This window comes from Pinus tabuliformis, chromosome 5_2 (genome assembly GCF_031772625.1).
Source record: "Pinus tabuliformis cultivar Carrire ecotype Pingquan chromosome 5_2, CPIR1, whole genome shotgun sequence".
Taxonomy (NCBI): domain Eukaryota; kingdom Viridiplantae; phylum Streptophyta; class Pinopsida; order Pinales; family Pinaceae; genus Pinus; species Pinus tabuliformis.
In genome coordinates, this window is record NC_142306.1 from 987,500,990 (window position 1) to 987,506,432 (window position 5,443).

A 5,443-nucleotide genomic window follows, 5' to 3' on the forward strand; every position below is an offset into this window, starting at 1 on the left:
ACTTCTGCATAAGATTCTTCCCCTTGCTGAAGTTTTTCTTGAATTTTTCTAAACTACTCAATGAGTTCAAGACGTAAACGTAATGGCATATTGTGCGGCAACAACTTTCAAAGACTCGCATCGTTATATTGTGCAACAGATAATGTTTAAAGTCTCGCGTGGCGCTGATACCACTGAAGCAACAAAACTTATTGTTTGTTGTCTTTAATGTAAAAATACACAAAAGGTATTTTGCAATAATAGTTTATTATATATATAAATGTATAAGTGACGATAGAATATTACAATGAGGACCCTTATATATACTAGGCAAGTGTCCCTTCACAATTGGGCATGTCTAAAAGACATGCCTTTTCACTTAACTTGATGACTATTTGACATAATCGTTATTTGATTATTTATCATTTACATTATTTATATTTATTTTATTTTGTTATGAATTATATTCATAACATATACCAAGGAAGCATTGTAATTTGAATGATACAATAATTGTTTATTTAGGTGATGTAAAAGGAGATTTCCCGCTAGAAAAGGATTATTTTCAAGTTGTTGATCAATCTTTTCTTCTATTTTGTGATTTGGTTACATAGCACTTTTTCATATGTACTCTCATTGAGGTGGTTCTTGCACTATTGAAAAGGCCTCTGTGTTTAGAATAACACAATAAGGTGCAACGATTAAGCGACAAAGTTTTACCCCCTAAAATGTCATTTAATTGCTTAAATTGCTCCCAAAAGATTACAAATCCCAATTTGCCAAGTTGCGTCCCATCATTAAAAATGGTCATGTGAGTTGATTCCTCCACTTTTTCCACTCTAAAAGCATTAATTTTGATGATAAAAAATCTAATGATCCAATCTAGACCACACCTCCCCATTTTAGAAGGATTTTGGTGACCAAAATATTCTACTAACTGAGGTGAGAAAAATTTTCCTCCACCTTGTCTTGGGTGTACTATTTAGCCTTGCCTGGAATCTATCCTTTCAACCCAATTTTCCAAAGTTCATGTTGCCCCTATATTGTAGTTGTAGACCTATTCTACAAAACTATATCCTCTGTAAACTCTACCTGAGCATCTAGTGGCAATTCCTCTACAGAAGGTAAGACCTGCTCCTTTTCCCAATCTAACATGGAAGGCTTATAGAGTTTTAGATTCTCTACAATCACCACTGAGTAAATCAGCATGTATGGGGGTAGACTTAGTCTATAGGCATTATCTCCAATCCTTTTAAATATCTCAAAGGGACCATATCATATAGCCTTGATTTTCTTACCTTGTAGCTATTTTTGTTCAATTGTAACCATACTTTGTCTCCCACCCTAAACGACTTCTTTGTTCTGTGTCAATCATGCCTAACCTTATATTTTTCCTGTAACTTCTACAATGTCTCCTATACCTATATGTGGATTTTCCTACTCTTCTCAACAATATTTTCCACCCTTAAGGCATCACTTGTAAGACCGTCCCTCACTCTTCCTTGCTTCCCATATGCAATTTCCAAAGGTGGAGGTGACAAATGTCAAAAACAAGTTTCAAATGGGGACTTACCAGTGGAAGTGTGGATTGATCTATATAAGAATGTTCTATATATACCATATTTTCATTCTAGGTCTTCGGATGCTTTTGATTATAACCCCTCAAAAGTTACACCAAAATCTTGTTGACTACTTCTATCTGCTCATCTATTTGAGGATGGATATGTAAACCTTTTTAACGTCATGTCCACCTGCTCCCATAAAGTAGTCCAAAAAGCACTAATAAATATTGTGTCGTTGTCTATCCCAAAGTGCAGTCAAACCTTTCCAAAGAACAAGTCTGTTGCTTCTTGAACCCATCAACTACCACAAACAAGTAGTCATGTCCCTTCCTAGTTCTCGATAAACCTCCCACAAAGTCCATGGAAATGCTTTCCCAAGTGTTATCACTCCGTAATTTTTGAGGTTGTAGAGTAAATTACAGAGGTAACTTTAGAACCACTTTGGAAACTGGGAATCCAACCCTTCCAGTTTAAGAGAGGGATCTTTCTTTATGATTTAGCTTTGTTTTACTAATGATATTAGGCTAGTTATCATGTCCAGGTTTAGGTTTTTGTGTTGTGAGGCTGAGATAGTGAAAATTAGGCCATTGGGCAATGGAGTCACGAGTTTAGATTGATCAATCGCAGAGTTTATAGGCTAGACTTACAGGGAAGGGTAGGCAAGTTGACTAGATCTTTTAAGATCTATGGTGTGGAGAAGAAGAAAAAGATTAAGCAATCTAATTAATAAACAAATCAATTAAGAATTTTGTTTTTTTATTTTTAGCAGAAAACATAGAAATTATTCATAAGTCAAATACAGAGTGTACTTTTAAACAAATTTTGTTCATACTCTTCTTAGAATAATTTAGATTGTAGAAACATATGTGAAAAACAATGAAAACATTAAACAGAGAAAGATGCAATTCACCAATGAAATTGGCACAAGAATGTTGTAATGCTTGTGTTGTAATACAGAAATATGATCAATGATAGCTCTGTGAGCTTCTTTACAACATAAGTCCTTTCTTCAAAACTAATCCCAACACTAATACTTCGATTTTTGAAGTATTTATACAAAAATAATTACAAAATATCTTGATTCAAAAGATCAAGATGGAATCCTATTAATGTCTAAATTGATTACAAAATTAGAAAAAAATAATAGGAATCTTCAAACTATTGAATGTTGGCCCTATTTTTTAGGAAGACTATTGGTGACTAGGCCTCAAAATTTGTTGCGTTGTTTTTCCTTGTTATCCAATTACGAATTACTGGAGTAATTCATAACATTTCTCCCACCTATCTTCACTTGGGATTGAAAACTTAATCAATTTTCTGTAGATTTCATCCACATCTGTGTATTTATGAAAGTTTGGTTTGATGACAAATAGGTTCCTGGCCTCATGACTGATAAATAAATCAAAATCTAAGGCCTCCATGAATGCCTTCCTTGTGATATTCCCTTTGATCCTTGCAAACTTTGATTTGTCTTGGGCAATCCTGCTTAATCTATCCTGCTACTCTGTTAGGGTCATGAGCCCATTCTCTGTATTAATTAACTTTGCCAAACCTTTGCTATCCAACACATGCAACTTCTTATGGAACCTGTCTATGTTGGTTTCTAAGTTCTGCAATTTTTTATCAGGATGATTCATAAGAGTCCTTTCGGTTTGAATCCTTTTCACCTCCAGGATGGTCTTTGTTATGTCCTAAATCTAGCTCCTGTAGTTCTTCTATGTTATTGGAATTCATAAATTTGATGACGGTTGTAGCTTCCCCAGGTTTCTTCCCCAAGTCTATTTTAACATGCCTGATCACCTCTTTGGGTTTCTGCAATAACTCTTGTTGTTCAAAAATTATCTGTATAGAAGGCCATATTGCTTCAATGGCCTCACTAATCTCTGTCCATATATTTTCTTTGGCTTGGGCCATAGTTTGACCCATAACTGATTCACTATGCAACTGCTCAATTTTTAGATTTAACTAATGGGTTTTTTGCAACTCTGCCACATAAAAATTATCAATTTTTAACTTTTGTTCTGACAGTGTCTTGAGCTGAGCTCTTAACTTAACAATTTATTGTTCCTGAATGGACATATCATTGATGGCTTTAACAATCTCACTTACGGAATCTAATGTCTATGCTGGTGCTGAAGTTGATGTAGAATCTCCTAGGGTTGTGGTCGCTGAGATTGGGACTGTTGTAAGTGGAACTATGGCCAACTATGTTGCCTACTCTTTCTCTTTGAGCAGTTTCTCCAGTTCTACTTCTGTGTCCCTGATTTGGCTGTTTAACTCGATGACTATCCTGAACATATCCTCTTTATGCTTCTCCATCTCTCCTATCTCCTTAGCCATTGGATCCTCTGTGGTAGGAAAATTTAATTGTTTTCTCAAGGCTGCTATGTCAGCATCCTTTTTCTTCAAAAGTTCTCCAACTACCTTGGTATCTTTGGGATTATATTCCAACTTGATCACCAAGTCCTCCAATGACTTAATTCTAGTATCCTTGGCTAAGGATGAAATCTTCTCAACCTTTAGCTGGGACTATACATTATTTAGTGATACTTGCAATTTAGAGGCATACATGGTAGTGTTAGTGAGTGTGGAATACATCATCTCACTTGTTTGCTTGTGCAAGTCCATCTAGTCTATGGGATGAATATGTTGTGCATCAAAAGTGAACACAGACTCCTTGTAATCTCCAAGTGACCTGGGAGCTGGTACTTTGGCTTCGAGAAATGTTATCTGCATTTTTCCCTTCTCTGAGTCGAATGCTGATAGTAATATGTCCTGAGATACAACTGTTTGTTTCTAGAACTGTGTATAAGTGGAGGCTTTTAGCATTTCATTCCTTTGCTTAATTGCCTTGTATTTGGAAAAAATGTTGGGCTCAGCAGTGTCTTGAGCCAAATCGATTGTCTTTGGTGTCTCTGGAGGATCTCTAGAAGTAGATGAAGATGGTGATCCTATGAATATATCCTCCTCTCTGTTAGACACATGAGGACCTGTCATTACAATAGTCTTATGTTCTTCTATGTCCTACTGAAAAACAGTTGCAGAGTTGGTTTTTTGCTTCTTTATATAAACTAGGAAATCTTTTTCTCCTATTTCTATCACTGGGGAAGATTCTTCTTCTCTTACTCTCTTCTCCTATTTCTCTTTAGGTATGGGTGTTTGAGTGGTTGTAGTAGAGAGAACCTGCTCCTCTGCCTCCTGCAGTGTGTTTTCCACCCATTGAGTTTGGTTCATGTATTGCTCGATTTCTGGTCAAGGAGTATGTGAATAAGGTGTGGTCTTTTTCTCCACCCTTAGCTTTGAGATCAAGCCAAAAGGGTCATAAGACCAGGTGAAACTCAATTTAAAGTTCATTTGCTTCAACAGCAAATTGACTTCCTTACCAGTTGATCTAGTATTGCAGACAAAAGGTCCTACTTTGGCTTTAATCTTGAACTAGGCCTTCTTCTTGGCTGCCACGAAATGTAGATCATCCATGTGAATCATCTGCCGAATGTACTCTAATGAGAAAAGTCTCATAGGCACAAATTTGGGCAGTTTGTAGGGTGGCTGCTCACACCCATATATCCAAATTTCTGTGTAGGTATGGTAAAGGTACAAGTCCCCTGTCTTTACTTGATCACTCAAATGTAGAATATTTTGAATGTCTTCACCTATCATGGGCTCCACATCACTATGTAGGAGACATGCCACTATGTATAATAATTGGTCCACAAACTCTGTGAAAGAGAATTTTTTGGAATTCCTTCTCACCAAGGATGTCCATTGTATGACTAACTGAGCATTACCCTGCTCATCAATCTTCTGCAAGGTGAAAGGGAATTTGTCTGCTTGTTGATAAATAAACATGTACACTAAAATAGAGGAGTATTTTAAAGATCCTGCTGTAGAAAATTTGATAA